This window comes from Pteropus medius, unplaced genomic scaffold (assembly GCF_902729225.1).
Source record: "Pteropus medius unplaced genomic scaffold, Ma_sr-lr_union100, whole genome shotgun sequence".
NCBI classification, from domain to species: domain Eukaryota; kingdom Metazoa; phylum Chordata; class Mammalia; order Chiroptera; family Pteropodidae; genus Pteropus; species Pteropus medius.
The window spans coordinates 6737476-6760021 of NW_024349803.1; the positions used below are offsets into that span (position 1 = coordinate 6737476).

General features: G+C 38.8%; 1 protein-coding gene and 1 non-coding gene across 12 annotated transcripts in view; both read left to right on the forward strand.

Annotated features, from left to right (window-relative positions):
* The window catches only part of TMEM108 (transmembrane protein 108), a 482840-nt gene that overhangs the window by 418189 nt on the left and 42105 nt on the right, over positions 1-22546 (forward strand). The gene's annotated exons all lie outside the window — the stretch shown is intronic.
* LOC120582654 (5S ribosomal RNA) lies at positions 8840-8958 on the forward strand. The gene has a single exon (XR_005647600.1). It is a non-coding gene; the product is annotated as a 5S ribosomal RNA (ribosomal RNA).

The following is a 22546-nucleotide window of genomic DNA, read 5'->3' on the forward strand; positions in this document are numbered from 1 at the left end:
TGTGCCAGTACTACTTTGTCTTAATTACTGTGGCTTTATAGAAAGTTTTAAAATCAGGTAGTAATAAGTCCTCCATCATTGTTCTTTTACAGAATTGTTTTGGCTATTCTAGGTCTTTTGCATTTTCATATAAATTTTTGGATGAGCTTGTTAATTTCTCCTAAAAAGCTTACTAGGAGTTTGATAGAAATTGTGTCAGATTCATAGGTCAATTTTGGGAGAATTGACATCGCAACATAATTGAGTGAATTTATAAATCAGCTTTTTATTTGTAAATAATTTCCAACTTGTAGAAAAGTTGTAAGAATAATACAAAGAGCATACATATACCCATTGTTCATATTCACTGATTGTTAACATTTTTGCCCACTTGCTTTATCATTCTCTCTGTGTGTATGTAATTGTCTCTAAATTATTTGAAAATAAATTGCACATATCATGCCCATTACCCCTAAACACTTCAGTGTGCATTTCCTGAGAATGCATTCTCTTACCTAACCACGGGAGAGTTACCAACTTCACCAGATTTCACGTTATTACAACTCTCGCATACGATCATCACTCATCCATATTCCAGTGTTACCAAGTGGACGATGCTTCATGGCATATTTTCCACCTGAACAGAATCCAAACCAGAATCACACAATTCATTTAGTTGTCATGTCCCTTTAATCTAGAACACTTCCTCAGCCTTTCTTTGTGTTTTATAACATTGATAGTTCTGAAAATACATTTTCAAAAAACATCAGATTTCAGAAAATACATATATTTACAGTTTTGAAAATAATTTAAAAATTATTTTAAGATAAATGTTCTTTGCTTTTTCTTTGTCTGATGTGTCCACCTAATTCTGTTTGTGTCGTGCTTTCCAAGTCGCAATGCCACTTAGGGGATGGCATGTCCTTCTCCGGGTGACACATCCGGAGGCACCCAGTGTCCGTCTGCCCATCGTCGATGTTCATTTTCATCAGCCAATCAAGGTGGTGTTCAGTTTCTCTACTAGGTAACTACCATGTTCCCCTTACATTTAATAAATCTTCTGACTTTCTTTTTAAACCAACATCTTAGATATTTTCTCAGCGTCCCTGTCAGGGAGAGGAACAACAACTGTACTTGCAACACTACAAGTAATTGCTACCCACTAAGAAGGGAACACTGATAATGGCATTAAAACTCAAAGACCTTTTTAACGTGTATTTAAGGGTTTTCCCTAATGCATGGGTGATTAGAGTTAGAGAAAGCTGCTACCGAGTGGATGACAGTTTTCTTATCCACTGTAATCTAATATAAGATTAACTCCTTTCCGCTGTTCTATTAATATCTCCAGTCAAAGACTTTCCCGATTTGATCCCTGCCTTGCTAGTTCATGAATAAATGGATGGAGCTGTGTTCCCGTAGGAATTTTAAGGGCTTATTTTTTTTTTTCTATTCCATCAAATCAAGATAAAAGAACAGCTTAACACAAAATGGCTCCAACTTTATTGGAAAGAGTAATACTTGGAGAAAAAATATTTTTTAATAGCTTGGGGCTATTAAAAAGATGATGACAAATCTGAAGCGTGTGCCACTTCTCATCAGTATCTCAACATCCAGTTAATAGGAGAGGATGACAGCTTTGTTATTAAATTATGTAGATGCTAATTGAAGACACATCCAAATAGGAGGATCAGTTGCCTTCAAAAGCTAACTTACCGATTATTAGCTGTGATGTCAGTGATGGAACAGTTTCTAGATCCATTTCCTATTCTCAGACTGACTACTTCTAGGAACATGTGTGATTCTGGAAGGAATGGTTGTATAGCAGGTCTTCATGGCAAACGTTCATTCTCAAAGTAACTTTTGTGTCTGAAGTTTTACGCATTCCCCCATTATATATTACAGCCTAGGTCACCAGAGAGCTGTCATCTGAACACTAAAGTCTCTTCTCCACCTGGTCCAACAAAAGTCCAGGGCTGGTCCTTTGATGCACGGAATCTATCCCAGTGATTAGTGGATGGATTAGAATTTCCCCGGAAGTCTATGGGGTGAGGACAGGTAGCATCACTTTAGGATTTGGAATTCCCCAGTCTATAGAAATGGCTTAGCCCAACCCCCAAAGCTTGTGACTATTGATACATCTGACCGAAATAACAATTGACAGTAATCTGGATTCGCATAACCCTTTGCCCTTTCAAAACGCTCTTGGAAATACCTCCTTTGGGTAATATAACCAAAATGCCTTGGTTTAAATTTTGTCATCACCATCTCCTGACTATGTAACCTTAAAGTTGTTTAACCTTGCTGTGCCTCAGTTTCACCATCCATAATATGGAGATAATAGTGGTTTCCTGCCCTTAAGATGTTGTGAGGACTAAACGAGATAATATTGAGAAAGTGCTTAGAACGATGCCTTGGCACACAGAAAATGCTTAATACAAGTATTGTCGTCATCCTAATATCCTACTCAAGAAAGTAAAGGTATGGATTAATATCCTGTTTGGATGGATGAAGAAGTAAAAACCAGCAGTTTGATGATTTGCCTATCATCACACAGTCGTTGAATGGGGGCCTAAGAGAGCAGGAAGCCATTCTGAGCTTTTGAGTCCCTTCTCCCTCCAGTCTTTCGAGCATTTTATCACATTAAATGGTTTTGAAGCAGAGAAGGCCTTGAAAACCCCACCTGGATATATGGAACAAGGCCAGGACCAGACTGTGTCCCCACAGAAATTCCTGGTCCCTTGCCCCAGTCCTCATGCCCACCAGAACTTAGATCTGTGATAACTGCCACAGATTCAGTGAGGAGCCAGTCAGATGGGGACAGGAACAGCACGACCCCTACGGCCCCTGCCCTTTCCAGGCTCCTAGCTACCCCAGCAGGAAATCTCACTTGGTATGCTGCTTCCACCAAACCCAACAGCCACAGTGGCAGCAGAAAATGTAAAGTTAGGTCTCCTTCAGAAGTAAAGACCAAGGAAGTGTCTGAGTGATGGATTTTATAACTTCAGATCTTTAAGGAATGAAAATTAAATTTGACCCAACTTTGACAGAGGACACCACAGAAGCACATGTTTGCAAAAGCACTTCATTTTTGTTACACATGAAGGTTAAAAGAGAGAAATCAGAATACATAATTGAGTGAACATTAGTATCATCAACACTAGTTATAAAGAGAGAGAAAAATACATACATTCTCTGCAGCTGTAGCTAGCACATATTCTCAAAGTAGACCTCCCTGCTCCTGAGATCCAGGAACAACTTAAAGCCCTTTACCCTTTCCTGAAACACACACAAATGACAAAAAAAAAAAAAAAAAAAAAGGGCCCTAATAAAAAGACAAACATTGCTTCTAATAATCAACTGTTCTAGAGTCCCTGTTTCATTAGGTATTTTATTAATCACCATAACAGTAAGAATAAAAGGAAACACATAAATGAGGAAGGGGGAGAAAAGGACTTAAAAAGTAAAAAATATGATCCTCATATGCGTGGGAAAAAAAAAAAAAAAGGATTGGAAGGAATGTACCAAAGGGTTGAGTGATTCTCTTTGGGTGGTAAAATTGTGGGTGTTCAGTTTGTTCCTTCTTCCTATAAGTATTCTCCATATTTATAAGAATGTATTTTGCAATGGAAATTGAAGAAAGCCCATTTTTGAAATCAGTCCCCACTGGGTCCCAGTTGTAAAGGTATACACTGCAGAGCCCACATCATCACCTAGACTGCTGTGTGGTCAGTCGGTTTGTTTCCATCCTGGCGAGACACTGCAGAGTATGTTGCACATCACTTTGCCTGGTACTTAAGAAGTCTGAACTTTAGAAACTGAGGAAGACCTTGCCCTTACAGTGGCAGGGGTTATAGAAACATGTGTGAACATCTTTTCTTTGTGCATAAAGAGACGTGATCAAACCCTGGACCTTACCATTGCCTCCAGAATGTGCTGAGAATGAACCAAGTGTCAGGTTTCTCCTGTTGCTTAGCCAGGGCCCAGCTGGTGAGGTCCCCAGGGAGCTGAATCAGGCCTGAGGTGGGCATACTTGGCCCTCAGTTTACAGTATGCAGGGCCAAAGGCGAGCCAAAAAACAGGGTCTTGAGGAAATGCCAAGTCAAAAGCCGGAAGACCATTCAAGTGAGTCAGCATTGATAGAACAGGAAAAGGTGGATACCGAGCCAGAAGACAGAGCCCAGGGAGTTGAAACCCCTGGGGATCAAGTCATGGGTGGGAGAAAGTGCAAGAAGAGGCGATCTGCTTCAGCCTCTTTCATCATAGACAGGGAGCAGAATACCACTAAAAATGCCAGCGCCGCTGGGATGGGACAGTCTGTAAACCCCTTTGAGCTTGTTGGAGTAAGGATTCATTCAAATGTGAACTGCTGCTGTTATTGCAAGTGATTGAAAAGTATTCCAAGTTCCTGAACTGACAAACATTCTGTGTTTCCACAGCCCTATTCCTGCTTATCTAGATCTGATGATAGAGAAATTGAAAGGGGTTTGTATTTCCAAGGAATACATAGATTGTTGGTACAATATTGCTATGATAACTCGCTTTTTAAAAAATGTATACCTTTCCCTTCATACAAGATGCTTGACAGGCTCTCAGTAAAAATGCTGAGCTTTTACCACCTTTGCTAAGGAAACAATAAACATTACCTGAGAGGGAGGAAATGGAAGATTTTGCCAAATATTGAAGATCTTAACAGATATCAATTATATGATTTTTATATGAAATGAGATTCTCCAAATTGTGGGTAATGGATTTACAGATTGCCCAGATGGCTTAGTGAATAACAAATTGGAAACAAAACATAAATTATCAGAGGAACGTAAACACCAAACCAGACTTTGAAAATAAGCAGAGTAGAAATCTGAAGAGCATTAAGAAATAGTAATTGCTTGTAACCTTTAATGCTATTTTGGCTAGAGAGATTATTTGGGTTGGATACCCCAAGTAACAAATGAAAAGGCTTTTTACAACATAGTTCGATCCAGCAGATGTGAATGGAGTATTGCCTTCTATGTGTCAGATATCATTCTAAGAATTGAGAATATAGAAGCAAACAAAAAGACCAAGCGCCTACCCTCATGGAGCTGACTTGCTAGCACGAAAAGACTAATAAACAATACATAAGCAGAATATATGGTATGGTAGATGTATGCAAGGAAGAAATCTAAAACTAAAAAGGAGAATAGATGTGTTGAAGGATGGTGCTTCGGCTTGGAAAGTGGAGAAACACAGCCAGTGGCTCTAATTTCAGAATAGAAGTTTCCAGAGCAGGCGGTTGGAGGCTCCTGCAAGTCATTTCACTCTCTAGATAGCCATTTCCCATATATCAAGTGAAGCAGTTAGACTGTGTGATCTTTGTCACAAGCTCTTAAGCTCCGGTCAATGATGGTACTTTGATATATGATACAAGAGAAATTAAGACACAGATTGGATTTCAAATTTAGAAAGTGATTCACCAAGTAGTGTTCTTTTGTGCCAGTAAAACAAAGCTGCAGATTGCCCAGAGGGAGACTTCTGCTTTGGGGTAAATGTTCCCAGAAGCCACCACACTGGTGCTTTCCACTGGGCAACGGAAATCACGTGGGAGGGAAAAAAAATGGGATGACTGGTTTATGTCCTGAGGACATCACAGACTTTTGTAATTGCCTCTTTAACATTTTTTTCTTAGAATTCACCTGCTCGGCCCTGTCATTTTTCAAGCCCATTTTATAGATTAGGAAATTGAGAAATAAAGATTAAGTAGTTTGCTCAAATTCAAATTTATATAGTCGCAGTTCAAGGATCTAAACCCAAATCTCTCTGATCCCACAATCTATGATCTTTACACTACACCCGAATATGTTTTTAAAAGTGTCTCATTCCTTACCCTAAAAATATTTCCCAGGTATAGATGCACTCAACAAAATCCAGAACGTGGACACTGTACAGGACAAATTATCTAGTTTTGTAATTTGTCCTGTACAGTGTCAAATAAATCACAAGAAAAAGAGTGAGTGAGAAATAACCTATTTGTTAAAAGTGACTTAAGAGACAACCAATTGTAATGTTTGGATTCATATGGATCTTGATTCAAACAAACTATTTCATATCAGTATATGGACTACACTCAGGAATTTGAACACTACCAGGATATTTGAAAATATTAAAGAAGTATTTTTATTTTTAAGTATGATAACATCGTGGCTATGTTTTTTAACAGGAGTTAATTTAGAGGTACATACATATTGCCAGAGGATGATATCTGGGATTAACTTTAGAATAATGCATTGGAGGGAGTATAAATAAAGAAGATTGGCTATTTGCTGATCAGCACTGTGGCAAGATCATGGTGCTTGTATACTATTCTTTCCAGTTCTGTATATGCTTAAAATCTCTGAATCCTCCTGGCAAAAGTCTGTAGGCAGAAAAGCCCGAGGGCTGTTGCTTCCTCAAGTGTTTGAAGAGGTGGCTGCCTCCCCAGAGTGGTGTCAAGGTCAGTGTGGATGGGGTAAGCATTTGCATCTCCTCTGCCCCATCACAGTCTTGCTACTTCATCTCAGAAGTTCAAGGCCACAGAGACTCAAGGGCAGAGATCCTACCATCTAAAAGGAAATTGCAGAGGCAAGGCCTGCTTATGTTGATGTGTTTGGGGTGAGGTCACGGTGACTCTAAAATCTGTCAGGACAAGCAAAGGCAAGAGAAGAGCAAAGAAAATTTTGAAAAGAAGAGCAGCAAGGCTCAGTGAAGGAAGATGGGAAGGCAAGAAGGAGGAGATGGGCCTAACAAGTATGTAGAATGGACTATATATATAATTTAATTTTTTCCAAGTGCTTAATTGGCTGTCCCAATACCATTTGTTGAAAACTCTTTTTTTATCCGATACCACCTTTATCGTAGACTAATTTTTTTATCTTTTGGGAGTTTTCTGTTTAGTCTCATTGCTCTGCCGCTGATCTCATGCCAGTGTTTCGAATTGGCATCGAGGAGTGCTAGTCATCCAAGGGCAATGTGGAACTACATTCAGAACTGAAGTTAGATGTGAGCTTTCCCAGACAGGGAACTCGTTATCATCTTGCATCTTAGATCCCAAGATCATGAGGTCAGAAGGAACAGTTCCGGGCAGGGGTTTACACCTAATAGCAGCTTAATCATCTGTGCCCGAGTGTAAAATCAGGCCATGACCTAACCACAGGAAATAATGGGATGTTGGAAAAACTCTACGCCTGTCACCTGTAATTAAAAATCTGGTAGAGATCAATGAAAGTCCCTATAATTTGATCAGTACTTCCTTTTTCTACCGTTAACACAGCCATCTGCAGTCTCCCCCACCTGCTGACTGTCTGGAGTCCCCAGCCTGGGTCAGCAGGTGTCTTCCCTCTCCGTCACACTGTGAGAAAAAGAGGGACTCTTTGGTTGTTTCCACGCAAGCAGGGCGATATAAATGTTATCAGACATTTCCAGGCGGATAATAGAAGTGGATTTTTCCTAACCTCATCCTACCGTCTAATCTCCTGCTGTCAGACTATCGTAACAGCTGCAGACAGAGTCAGTCCACCCTCAGAGAGCAGTAAGTGGAGGAAACCAGCGTGGTTATTTTTACTTTTAGTGTCCAAGTTTGTAACAGGGTAGGTGTAATGCAGTACTGAACTCTGAACGACATCTTCTGAACCCTCTGTGTCACGGGTTCCCCAAATACTAGGGAGTAGGAGGAAGGTGATTAGAGGTAATTATTCACTCCTCAGTTTTTATCTCACTGTGTTAAACCCGTACCTCTGCTTTAACTGTTATCACATTGTGCTGGTGTTTATTTATCTGTATGTATGACCCCTCCCCCACAACCCACCTACCCATGAGTTGCCTAAGAGTGTCAGGACTGTTTCAACCATTTTCATAATCTAGTATGATGACTGGAATATAGTAGGTGGTAAGTAAGTATTTGAGAAATTATTAAGTGAATGAATCTTAGCGTATATGTGACAACACTAGTATTTTGTGAAAACCCCTATTGCTGTGTTCAGTTCAGCCACATTGTATGGCGGTGGGTACAAGGGAAAAGGAAAGTGTCTGCTTCAAAAATAAAAATAAAATCAGTAACTATTGCCTAATGCCTTGGACCATTTGCCAGGTCTGTGTCACAAAAATCATAGAAGGAATTTGGGAAATGAGATTGGGGCTCTTTGCTGAGAAAGATAAATATTGTTCTCTAAGCAGGAGTTCATTGATGCCTAGAGCCCGTGACAGCCTGGCTGTGACTGACAGAGCTTCGTGGGGTCTTGCCTCTGCAGACAGGATCTCAAGGCCTTACAGAAAAACTACGGTGAAAATAAGAGGACCATCCTGGAAGTGGAAGCAGCCCAACTTCCAATTGCCCCACTTCCAATTGCCCCTTCACCCTGCAAGTTCAGCTCTGAGCAGCTTTGCTAATTACATAGGAGCATCTTTTGGGAGGGATTTTACTTACCCTTTCCTTTGTTTGGTTAGCCTCATCTTTGTTGTTTTCTTTTAAGGCAAAGAAAAAGTTCAGATAATTCTTATCACGGCTCACAAATACACAAAGTGAAGGTCCAGGGCCCTCTGTTCAGCCTTCACCCAAAACTGCACTCACAGGCAGCATCCATCCCAGAACCGTCCTGAGAGCGGATGTTTAATTGCTAATTAAACATGCTTCCAGGCTGTGTGTGGTTACATCCTCTCCACATAGAGAAGATTAACAAGCCTCAGATTCCCCATATCGAGTAACTTGATGCTGGGGAACATGCCATGTTGGTTCTCTATGGAACCAGTTTCCTGTCTTTTCATCTTTTGCATCTGGCAGCTTTGCTTTGGAAAAGAAACTACCACTACAATGTGAGGAGGAAAAGGAACATTAAAAATGCCATAAACAGTCTATGGCCATGCCACCCTGAACACACCGGATCTTGTCTGATCTCGGAAGTTAAGCAGGGTCGGGCCTGGTTAGTACTTGGATGGGAGACCACCTAGGAAGATCAGGTACTGTAGGCAATAAAAAAAAAAAAAAAAAAATGCCAGAAACACCTCCAGCTAGTTACCTACCCTGAAATGTACTGGGTACACACAATTCTTTTCATTAAGACAATTTTTTAAGAATAAGTAAGTTGCCTTTAGATAAGAAGCTTTCTCTTCACCACCATTACTTCCCATGCTGAAGCCTGCAGTACAGTGGCCGCTGGGTATGTGAGACCTCTGTGTTGCTATGGAGAGCAGCTTCAGCCAGGAGATTCCATGGGGGAGGCAGAGAGGTCGGAGGAAGCTCTCTTCTAAAATCAGACAGACAGACAGAGACAGAGAGATGAAGAGAGAGCATGTTTTATTTGATATGTGGGTTATAGTTACTTCTCTTGGGAAAATCCTTTCCCAGAGTGACAGAGGAGAAAATCTTGGGCAATAAAACCATTTGGTTTTATAGGAAAGCGTCTGATCAGATAGAGTATATTGTGAGTTTTTCTCTTTATTTTGTTGCTATTGTTGCTGCTGGTGGAATATTCGCTGTGTTTTGTTGCTTTTGCTCAAATAAAATACTGTGTCTTCCAACTCTATTTAGCCCTTTCTAGAGAATGGAGTTTGCTTTGTTGCCTCGCTAGATTTCTAACTCATGCTTTCTATGTTGACTAGGTCACACCTGTTTTTATAATATGTTCAAACTTATTAAAACTAATGAACAAGTGACTTTATAATAAAACGTATCAGACTGGAGGAAGAAAAGTATCCCTAAAAAGTATGATATTTGGGATTCACTTCAAAATAAAACATTAGAGGCCAGCGTAGACAACATAACATACCAAACAAGAAGAAGAAGAGGGATCCTTAAAAAATAGTTATAATTATATAATTTCTGGAATTTACCTCAAAGCAGTGGGGGAGAGGAGGATAGAAGATGGGGATTTAGATGAGACAGGACTGCGAGGAGCTGATAATTGTTGGTACATGGAAGTTCATAATGCTGTTCTGCCTACTTTTACACAGGTTCATATAAGTCTATAATAAAAAAGTAAAAGAAACAGGGTACTCAGATCTGCCCTTAGATATAGAAGAAAACAGTAGATCACAAAGAAATCAGGCTGCAGGCTACTAAGGTATTTTGCTAAAAGGAATTAGTGTGGTGGTTGCTCTATTTGGGGATGCTCACTGTCATCAAATGTCTTATTGGTAATGAAAAAAACCTGTTGGAATAAAGAAACTCCTGGTTAGGGATTCGATCCAGGCCTAATAGGCCTCTTCCACTACTGACTATTTTATGGGGCAATTTACTATCCTAATGAAACATTCCTCTGATGGAACATTCTAATAGAGACAGAGAAACTAGACAAATGACTTTTCTGTAATCAACAACAAAACATTTAGTGCAGTGTGGATTGAACAGACAAAATATTGCCTGCCTTCATGTGTCAGAATCCTCTGAGGAACAGAAGGCATATGGAATCTCTCCTTAGCCACTAAATCAGTTCCATTTAGGCACTACATGTAAGCTACATATCCACGGGCTCCCCCCGAGGACTCATATTGATTATCATTTCTTTCTCTGCTTTCCCCAGAAGCATGGCCCCCTGTGTTCCATGATGTATATACTTCCCTAGGGACAAACCTAATTAACTCCCAACATTCCTATTAATATTTGTCAGGGGAATTGTAGTGATAGAGGATGGAAAGTCTCAGGAACCAAGAGAGAGGGAGACAGAGACAAAGATAGAGACAGAGACAGAAACAGACACCAGACTAGAAGTCAATTTGTGTCAAAAAAAAAAAAAAAAAAAAAATGTACCGAAACTTTGAATTCAGTTTCCTGGCTGGGGCTTTGAATCATGACCTCCCTGGATAAGTCAGGATCCTTAGAAGAGGCTGAGGTATACAATTTGTCACTGGACAGGCCACTCCTTGTATTGCGCAGGGCAGTTTATGAGAGGACAATGGTTTGTCCATTGAATCATCTCAGCTCTTAGAGTTTTGAGGAAGCTTTATATTTCACCTAGGCTAGAGATTCCACTGGGAGTAATTCTGTTGAAGCGGGATGCTGACTGTCTGGAAAAGTCTGTATGACTCTTGCTGTAGTCATGACGAAAGTTGACAAAAGGGAACTTCTTAGAATCAAGGTACCAAATGCAAATTGACACATCCATTTCCACCAGCTCTAGAGGATGATTAATATGCTTACCAAAAGAGTTGGACTATGTGGCAGGAAACACCAACAGTCAAGCACAGAGACCAGAGATCTCCATCTCAACTTGGACACTTTCTAGAGGCAGGTAGATGAAATGGTGTTACAGAAAGATCTTTCTGATACTATAATAATTAGCCTTATTGGGAAATGCACATACCCCCAAGCTTAAATTTAGAGCCAAGATTTGGCATATTTCAAGACTTCCTAAAGATGGAGGGAAAGAAATATCCTATACATCTTAAAGCCCTTCTACATTAGTCATTAACCAATCACTGTGATTGAGTCTTCTATACTTTAAACTGATTAGTCACACTGCACAGCATGCAACCAATGAATCATTAGGAAAGTAGGTGACCATTAATGTCACTTTTGCAACTATTTCAGGCAGATAAATTGAGGGAAAGAGAGGAGAAAGTGTGTCTCCTGTAGTTTCCAAGTACCAGGCAGATCATGGGTGTCATAGAATCAGATCACCTCCTCAGTCCTTGACACGAATCCATCAAGACCCAATCTGAGGCAAGATTTGAGTGACTGCATATACCATGACAAGTCCCTGGGGAGCTCAGCGTGGACGCCGCACCTCTCCTTGCAGGGCAAGCATCTCTTCTCTGGGAGCTTGTGGCTTTGTTGCCACATGTCTAATTCTGTGATGAACATTCTAGACCTGTACTGTCCAGAATGTTCTGGTAGCTGGTAACCACATGTGACTATTAAATTTTACTTTTAATTAACATCTCAGCGCCCCAGTAATACTCACTACATTTCAAGTACAAAATAGCATATGTGGCTAGTGGCTACCACACTAGACAGCACAGACATAGAACATTTCATTATTGCAGATAGCACTTCTCCGTTCCACGGGTCGGCAAGCTATGGCTTGTGAGCCAAATTCAGCCCACCTTCTGTGACTGTAGGTAAAGTTATATTGGAAGATGGCCACGCCCATTCTTTTATGTATTAACTATGACTAGTTTCACTCTACATGAGCAGGATTGAATAGTTTGCAACAGAGACCATCTGACCCACAAAGTCCAAAATATTTACTATATGGACCTTCACAGAAAATGTTTTGCCAACCATGCACTATCCCCTTTTTCCAGAAAAATGTACATGGCTACATACAAAATTTTTATACAATTTTAGGATGTCTATGGACCCCTGTACTTTCATCCAGGTAAACCAAGCTCAGTTATAAGCTGCTTTGCTAGTTTCGTTTTTCTAGAATCTCCAGACGCCAAATTCATGCTGCTGAAATCCATAAATACTAGATTTGTATGATTTCAAAAGATTAAACACATCTTAAAAATGAATAGCACTACCGAGTTTAGAGTTATGCTCTACGTGCACTTTCATATGTCACTGATATTCTTTGAGTTTCACTGGCAAGCCCACCATCATTTAAGAATCAGGCCATTGCCTCTACTTAATATAAACCCCTTTCCTACTTTCAGCTCTTCCTCTCAGAGTCTGGATTCAATGCCTCTTGTTAGATTCACTATCTCAACCATCTATCATCTATAGAAAGTTGTCAGAATCCTGAATATTTCCCACCTTTTCTGATTCTTGAGGTCTTTGTCACTGAAACACCTTCATTTAGCCTTCTCCTTCCACTAGCTGTTCTGTTCAGGCTCAGATATGTGCACGTTCTGCTGCCATAGTCACATTTAGTGGGCTGCCACCCTGGATTCTGTAGCACATCCTTGCAGTTTTTGTTGATTTACGTATTGAGAATTTAAAAGAGAATTTATACAAACACATAGAGATACCTATCTACATACCTACACTTACCTAGACACTCTGTGAGTTTAGGTTAAGTACCTGATTCAATTAGTCAAGAGGACAAAACATCATCTGAAGCCATGGGATGATGTTGGGGTGCGGGGGAGGACACACTAAGAGCAGATGACGACAGTTGATGCAGCCCATCTCATAATGGCTCCCTTTAGCCCCCAGAGACTCTAACAATAGCACACAACTGCATGTGACACGGTCTGCACACCAGTCTTTCCAGGTCCAAAGAGTTCAAGTCTTGCTACATTATAGCCTTTTACACTAACATCTTACCGTCCAGAAAGAACATGATCCAACAGTCTTTGTGCTTCTATTTAAGGGCCTTTTGACAATTATTAGACCCTCCTGTTTTGTTTTTTTTTAAAACAAATTAGCATCAGCGAGGCATGAATATCTTTATTCATTCAATCCGTCATTCATTCTTTTTTTTTTATTTATCAAGTCCCTGCTATTTTCAGAAACTGTCCTGGATGTTGGAGATATGCCCGTGGGGGCGGGGGGATAGAGAAGAAAGTTGTCTTGGTGATGCTTGCATTCCACTGGAGGATGCTGAAAATAAATTAATAAAAAACTCAACATTTAATATGAACTGAGATATAGTATTAAGCATTATATAAAAAAAAAGTAGAGTCAGGGGTAAAGGGCGATGCAAGTGCACTTTCATATGTGGGGTGGTCACAGAAGGCCTCTCAGATGACATTGCAGCAGAGACCAAATCAAGTGCAGGAAGAGCCTTTAAGGCAGAAATGAGTTCAAAGACCCTGAGGCGGGAGCCTGTTTGGTGTGTTGGAGGAGCATCATGGAAGCCCATGTAGCTGGAGCCGAGTGAGGGAGGGAAACGTGAAGAGATGAAGTCAGAGGAAAAGTTAGTGGTCATTAAGACTTGAGCTTTTGCTCTAGCTAGGCTTAGAAGTCCTAGAGAATTTTGAGCAGAGAAGTAACATATTTTATATTATCTTTCTTTGAATGATATTTTCCCCCTATTTTTAAGTCTTCTGGAAAATACCAATATCTCTCAGTCCAGCCAGACTCTTATTTACTGCTTCTTTCATCTGGCTCACCCAGGCACTGAGTTAGATCTGAGGACCTCAATCCCAAATCCTTTTCCCCTCCCTCTCAGTCCATCTTTCCCTCAAGCCGTTGCTGCAGGAATCAGCCACATGAAGAAATAACCAGGTAGCACCTGCCTCAGCCAACTCCACATCTTTCTCATTCCGCCCCTGTGTGTGGGATGGCTGTGAGGACCACTCGGCCCTTTTGCTGCGTGCACACTATGATAGGTGAGCAGATTAACAGCCCAAGTCAGGCACCCTTTGACTAATGAGGGACAGAGCAAGTGGATAGATTCTCCCTCTTCTGTCCCTTTGAAGGACAGTAAGATACATTCTACACAGCTTCCCCAAGGATCCCCAGCAAGACTGAGCCCCAGTTGTCAGTAGTTGTGATCAGCTCAATAACACAATCTTGGATGTTCTCCTTCTCCTTCACTTTTTCACTCTGTTCATGTTCAGTCCCCTACACCTACCTGTTCTCTGAAATCACTCTGCACAATACCTACAATTAAACCTTGTCTCAGACTGCTTTCTGGGGAAACTAGGGTTAAAACACCCCCCTTTCTTTCACCTTCCTTTCTCTGCTCCTGCCTCTTCATTCAAAAAAAAAAAAAAGTCTATTAATCTTAGAGTCAGAGAGACCTTCAGAGAACATTTATTTCGACAGACACCTTTTGGTTAAAGATAAGGAAACAGAGGTCCAAAGAAATTAGTATGCTTCTGCTGTAACTTGTCTTTCTGGTGGGGAAAATCAGAGCACATGGAAAATCAAAAACATAAGAGACAACAGAGCTTGACAGATGGTCCCAAGGTCAAGAATAAGACTTTTTTTAACAGAGAAAAAAAAACAGCTAACCTTTGGCATGGCATACAAGGAATGGTGCCTAGGAGCTGAAATGGAGAAGTAACTATACAATTTTTTAGTAAATAATATGTTTAAGGATATTCAAAGTTTGGGGTCAACTGCATCTTTCTGGAGAGTTTAGTTTCTTTACAAGTCAATTCTTGTAAGAACATCTGTCCTTACAAGGTCTGTACTGCTGCTTTGGGAGGGTCGAAGGGCATTCTAAGAAAGCTCCTGGCAGGCCGGGAATCAGGAGATCGAACTTCTAATTATACTTTGGCCATTAATTAACTCTATGAACTTAAGCAAGACATTTTATTCTCTCTGGGCTATGAGTCAGCTCCTTCTTTACAAAATGACTATTAGTTTTGTCGAGTCATAGATAAGACTATGCAGTGGCTTTGGAGCTCATCCTCATTTTGCAGGGCCAAAAAGAGTGATTTTCTTAAAGTCACTTATTTAGAATCAGAAATGGCAGTGTTACCCTGGTCTTCCTGATCTTCTATCTGTGGATGACTTTTGAAATTCTTCCCAACCACAAAATGAAGTAATCCCCCTTTCAAAGTGTAAGACAGGATTCTGCCCTGAAGGATTCTATAATCAAATTAAGACACTTGACATGCAAAAATAGTTATTGTAAGATGACAAATGAGATCCAAGAAGCAGAACAACTTCCACTTTTTTGGCCATCCTGAGAAGCAAGTTGTCAGGAAAATTAGTGAGATTTGAGCCCAGCTTTGAAAAAATAAGTGGATGGAAGGATCACTATGGATATAGGACAGTAGCTAGAACAGTTGTGGACATGCGATCAGCTAGGAGGGCATTGATTGGATCTGTCCAGTAGGAATTTCCAGATGGATGAGATAGGGCTGGTGAGTTATGGTCTTAGGAGAGACAGAGTTCTTGGTTGTCTGCTTTCCCTGAGGCTAATCTGAAACTGTATATGGTGAAGGGCTCTGAGTTACTATTTCGGTCTATAGCAGACAGAAGTAGAATCTGGAAACTATGACCAAGATCTCTTATGGTAATTAAATAGAATTAAATCTGCTCATTTCTGATTTGTCCTCAAGCAGTTTTATTTTTAAATGGCGTTTTAAAATGTCCCTGGCACCAGGGCTAGTTATAAAATTCAATTAGAATAATGAGTAACAATTGACCTCTTTTTGCTGGTAATACTTTGAAACAGATCGATTAAATAAGTACAATTGTTTAAAAACAGAAATGGCTGAGGCCCACCTAGCTTGATAAATTTTCTACTTTAAGTGGGATTAGTAGAAAGGTGAGGGAGAGATTCAAAATTTCATGTTTGGCATGGATAATTAGAGAAACGTAATTAGGGCAGAACAATAGCTGTAGATATACTTAAAAACAAAGGAACAAGGCAACATAGAAACAAACAAAACAGAAATCATAAAACAGGATGAGAGACATAAGTCCTAACAACATCTATGTCAATAAATGCAAATAGATTAAAATCCCCTATAAGATGGCAAAGACTTTCATCTAAAACAAAATACAAACTTGTAGTCAGTTCACCTAAAACATAGTGACACAAAAGATTTACAAATACAAGGATAATGAAAAATTGGACAAAAATAAAGCAGAAATATATTTTTAAATAAAAAAAAAGCAAAAGAGGCAAAATAACATAAGAGTGGTAATATTAATATTGGTTAGAAAAAAACTCAAAAATTTTTGGATAAAGAGAATTGTTTTATAAAGGTGTGATCTACAGTGACTGTATAATGTACTATATAATGTATAATGTACTATAAAATGTAGCATAGAAATATATAGAGAGAAAGCTCCTAGAAGATAAAGAAAAGCTGGAAAAAACAAAACTGTAGGAATATTAGCATACCATATTTAGTCTTCAGTAAATCATGGAGTCAGAAATGATTAGGATTTAAATGTACTTTATAAGGTTAATTTGATAGCTTATATATCAAACCGTGCTCTACAATTGATATAATGTTTTCAAATATCCATGGTTCATTCATAAAAATTTTTCTATACTGGACAAAAAATTTTAAAACTTCAATAAATTTTAAAAAGTGAACTTTTCATGCAATAAAAACCAGGATTAGAAATAAAAACAAATGTAAACCAAAATCTCACAGCTATTAAAATGAAATTCTATATAAGTATTAGATATTAGAGAAAGTGAAAAGTTCAGATATGGCTTGCAAAAACTACGTGTCAAAGCTATGGCTGAAAAGTGATTAAAATATTTTTTAGGAATAGTCAAGGCATATGTAAAGGATGAAGGAAGGTGGATTGGTAATAAATTCTGAATGCAAAAGCAAAAATACAGAAAATCTTAAGGCTCAATTCAGACAACAAATCCATAGCCTTAAACATTTCCATTATTATATGAGGAAAAATGAAGATAAATTGCCTATGAATACACCTCAAAAAAATCAAAAGAACAAAATAAAACATGAAGAGGAAAGTATTAAAAAAGGGAATATAATTGGAAATTAGAAAAACAATCACACTTATGAATATATTCAGGAGTCATTTGAAAAAATAATGTAAGTTTGCCTTGACAAGTCTATTAAAAAGAGAAAATTAGACAAAATTTGTTATGAGAAAAATACATGATGGATGAGGAAATTTTTTTAAAAGGCTACACTTTGTTCTAAGTTTTTAGTGTGAAAATTCAACAAAATTCACAATTTTCTGGAAAAATACAAATAACCAAAATTATATAGAAAAATAGAACTATATCTCCAAAAAAGGGGTTTTACTGTTCTACAAATAGGCTAAAAAAAAGTTTAATGAACAGATATTTCACATGTTATGTAAACTGGCCTGCATCACAGAAAACACTTAAAGCTTCTCAATTTCTATTACACAGCTCATGTAACTCAGTTATCAAAACCTAACCTGAGTGATGCCTTAACACACACACACACACACATCAGTCAGTCTTAATCATAAACAGATCTAACAATCTGAAACAAAGTTCTGTCAGTATAAAATAAGGATTATTCAAAAAACATGCAGATAGATTGCTGGTAGTATCTATTAATATAAACCATGAGGTCTAAGGAGTGTAGTTGAATGACCATCTCAATAGATGACAGAAAAATTATTTGATAGTATTTAATATCTCCTTTAAAAAAACTTTATTAGATATAGAAGGATATTACTTTAACCTAACACCAATAACTATTATTAGGTATAGCCATTCCCATTTAAATCAGAATCAAAACAAGGATACCTACCATGATTATTGTTAGATACCCTCATTCTGAATGTTTACATCAATGCAATAAAATGTAAAATAAAAGTAAGTAACTTATGAAAAAGTAATATAGAATTATAATTTGTAGGAATATGAATTTTCCTGAAAAACCCTATGCCATTAGAATGCATCAGACAGTATACAGTTACAAAGCCAACATACAAAGAATTAATAACTAATGATTCTATTTACATAAGGTTTAAGAACAGACAGGACTAATCTCTGGTGATAGAAATTGGAACAGTGGTTGTTCTGGGAGGCAGTATTGCCCAAAAAGGAGTGTAAGGTTTCTGGGGCCATGGAGATATTCTGCATTGTGATTGGAGCACTGATTAATGGATGTACGCTGTACATTTAACACATGCAAATTTTCATGTGTGTAAATTGGAGTCATATAGTCTGTAGCCTTTAGACTGGCTTCTTTCACTCAGCAATATGCTTTTAAGGCCCCTCCATGACTTTTCTGGCTTGAAAACTCTTTCTGTCGTTAAATATAATATTCTTGTATGGATGTACCAGTTTCTACAGTCATTCACCTATTGATAGACATCTTAGATACTTCCAATTTGGAGCAATTATGAAAAAAGCTGCCTTAAGCATTCATATGCAGGTTTTTTTGTAGACATAAGTCTTCAACTTATTTGGATAAATACTTGAGAGCATAATTGTGAGATCATATGGTAAGACTATGTTTAGCTTTTTAAGAAACTGCCAAACTGTCTTCCAAAGTGACTGTACCATTCTGCATTCCTTCCAGCAATGAATGAAAGTTCCTGTTCCTTCACATCCTCACAAATATTTGGTATTGTCAGTTTTCTAGACTTTAGCCTTCTAATAAGTGTGTGGTGGTATCTTGTTTTAATTTGCAGTCCTGTAATGACATGCGATGAACCTCTTTTTGTATATTTATTTGCTATCTGTGTATCTTCATTGGTGAGGTATCTGTTTAGATGTTTTGCCCATTTTTTAATTGGGTGGTACTTTTTATTGAGTTTCGAGAGTTAATTGTATATTTTAGACACATGTCCTTTATCAGATATATGTAAATTTTTTCTCCCAATCTGTAGCTTTCCATTCTCCTAACAGTATCTTTCTCAAAGTAGAAGTTTTTAACTTTAATGAAGTCCAATTTTTTTTTATTTAATGGATTGAATTTTTTTGTGTGTTATATCTAAAAACTCATCATTAAACCCAAAGTCACCTAGATTTTCTCCTATGTTATCTTTTAGAAGTTTTATAGTTTTGTGTTTTACATTTAGGTCTATGACTCATTTCGAGTTAATATTTCTGAAAAATGTAAGCCGTGTGTCTAGATTCATTTTTTTATTATTATTTTTTTTTGTTATGGTGACATTGGCAACAAAATCCAGTAAGTTTCAGGTGTATAATTTATCAGTAAGGCATACATATATATATATGCCTTATATGGAGATATATATATATATTGCATTGTGTGTTCACCACCCATAGTTAGATTTCTTTCTGTCATCACATATTTGACCCCTTTTGCCCCATCTACCTTCCTCCTCCCTCCTCTACCGTCTGGTAATCACTGGTCTATTGTCTATGTCCATGAGTCTCTGTTTGTCCTGTTCATTTGTTGCTTTTAGGTTTATATCCCACATATAAATGATATCATGTGATTTTCAACTTTTTCTATCTGGCTTATTTCACTTAGCATGCTTATTCCCAGGTCCAGCTATTCCGTTTATTGCAAACGGAAGTATTTCATCTCTTCTTATGGCTGAGTAATATTCCATTGTATATATGTACCACAGCTTCTTTAGCCAGTCATCTATCGTAGGACACTTCAGTTGTTTCCATGTCCTGACCACCATGAATAATGCTGCTATGAACATCAATGTGCAAATATCTTTTCAGGTATGGGTTTTCAAATCTTTGGGGTATATACCCAGTAGAGGAAATGATGGATCAGTTATATGATTGATCAATTCTTAGTTTTTTGAGGAACCTCCATACTGCTTTCCATAGTGGCTATACCAATTTGCAGTCCTACCAGCAGTGTATGAGGGTTCCTTTTTCCCTCTGGGGAGTTTTTAAAAATATTGATTCCAGTGAGAAGCCAAGGTTGGGAACTAATTAGATGCACACCAAAAAAATGCCCTAGAATACAAAGTTCATGTCATCTTAAAAGCTAATGTTACCTCCCCTCGAATCTTTGAGATTGCATTATTGGACAACTTTATTTTCATATTAATTTAACAGAAATGATAACTAAACAAAAACACGGAACATAGCAGCTTCAGTAGAAATTTTAGGTGCTGCCATGCATCCTCATACGTGATGGGGAGTCATGGTTCTAAACAGAATTAGGAAACCTGGGTTCAAGTTCAGCTCTGCCACTTACTGCCTATGAGATCTTGATCTTGAAATTTCTCCTTAAACTGAAGGAAGCCAACTAGATTTTTGAGCAGTGACATGCTAGGGGTGAGGTGTAACCTCTTTCCAGAATACTGGAAAGCTGGGGGCAAAGTCATTGTTGAAGGGACACCAGGGCATTGATAACGCTACCTTTCTCCACCCACCCTAACCCCCGCGAAGTTGAAGATATGGAGAGCAGTTTGATGTTTATTGAGTATAGAATTAGGGAAGACTGTTTGTAAGCATTTTTTAAACAGAAGCATATACATTGTTATTCTTCCAAAATGAAGGTGTAAGATCCAAGCCTATCCAGACCGCAGACATAACAAGAATCTGGTATGACCTCAGATATAAAGATCCTATCCATTAGGGAACTAGAAGCCAGGGACACATGCCAAAGATTACTGTATCTGCTTCTGCCCTGTGCAGTCTTATCTCTTACTCAATCAATTAGGACCTTAATCTAACCTAAAGTGGACATGTGGGTTCTGCCCCAACCCTATTGCCCTCATGCTTCCACGTTGGCAGGAAAGTACTAGCTGTGAGATCTGAACTGGGAGAAAGGTGGTACAGTGAGAAGAAAAAATCACTTCTGACAGACACACGGGAGGCTTAGGAGCCAGCCAAGAACCTTGTCATCTTCCCCAGTCACTATGTTCAGGCTCTCCCTTTCAGAAAAAGAACAGTGTTGTGTCTTGCCTACTATCCAATTTAATCATATAGCCCATTTCCCAAACTTTCTTTCACAAACACTAGGCATGCACGTGACTTCTCCCAGATTTTGTTCCTTAACATTCTGGAGAAGCATTGATTTGCTCGTGTCCTTTAAGGTTGCTTAGCAATGAGACCACAGGAGGCAGGGTGAGCAGCATGGAATTTCACAGGTGGCTCTTGCTTCCCTCTGTTGGGTTTGCTTCCACCCTCTGTTTCAGCTCATTTTCATCTTCTAATTCTTCTGTAAAGTACTGATCTCAATTTTTATGTTACAAAACTCATTTTGGTGCCCATCCTGTTGTAAACCACCCTGGAGCCTTTTTGAAAGCATGAAAGGCATACATCAAAAACAAATTACACCAGTTTGGGCCCCCATGTCTGTGGTAGGAGCATGGCAAACACCACATCAGGCATGTGCCAGTGAAGCTCTGCACTAGGAATGCATCTGGAGATTCAGATTCGTTGGAGCCACCCAAGAAATCTAGACAGGCAGCTGACAGACACCTGCCATAGTAGAGGGGCACAGAAGGATGAGCTGGCATCCAGACATAACATCGCTCAGCCCTATCTCCAGGGGAGTTCTGCCAGGAAGCTTGTTTACTACAATGAGTTGTACAGAACAGAAATATTAAGGTTTCGATATTGGATTCTAGCAGCCCATTTGTGATACTGTGTTGGATGGAAATAACAGGGAATTGAGAATAGGCAGACCTCAGTCTGAATCTCAGGCAGGAGAGGCAAAAGTTCCATGACAAAGAGAAGTGGCCCACAGGATGGCATGGTGCTTTCCCTGCCACTCCAACACGCACCCAGGCCTCACCAGATCCCTGCAGCCCCCACCGTGCCAAACAGAACTTGGCAAGCCCAGCTCAGAGGGGGTTGAAGGAGCCAAGCAGCCTCCTTAACTGTAGCAGTAGCTTGTCAGATCTTACTTTAAATGTCATATAACCGTTTTTTACACAAATATAAATTTCTAATTTTGCTTTTTCCTTTACACATTCCTTTGGCATATGTGCTAAGCACATGTTTTTAAAAAACTAGCTATAGTTCAATTCCGAGCTTATTTTAAAATGATCAGCATATCACGTTCTTATGCATAATTCATTATGTGAACCATAAGATCATTTTTTTGAGCTCATGGGAGGGAGGGCAAGCGTGAAGATACAGTTTCGTGGGTCATATCAAGTTAGTACCTATAGGAATTCCATAGTTAGACCTGTTCTCATCTAGTTCACTTCCACTGCACAGATATTCAGCTGAAAGTATCTGAATGTTCCTGCACAGCATTTGGAAATGGTTGCAAAGAAAAAAAAAATGCTACAATATCCTGCTTCAAAGCAGTTGTTTCTTAGGTAAAGACCTCCTAAAGTTTAAAAGTGAGA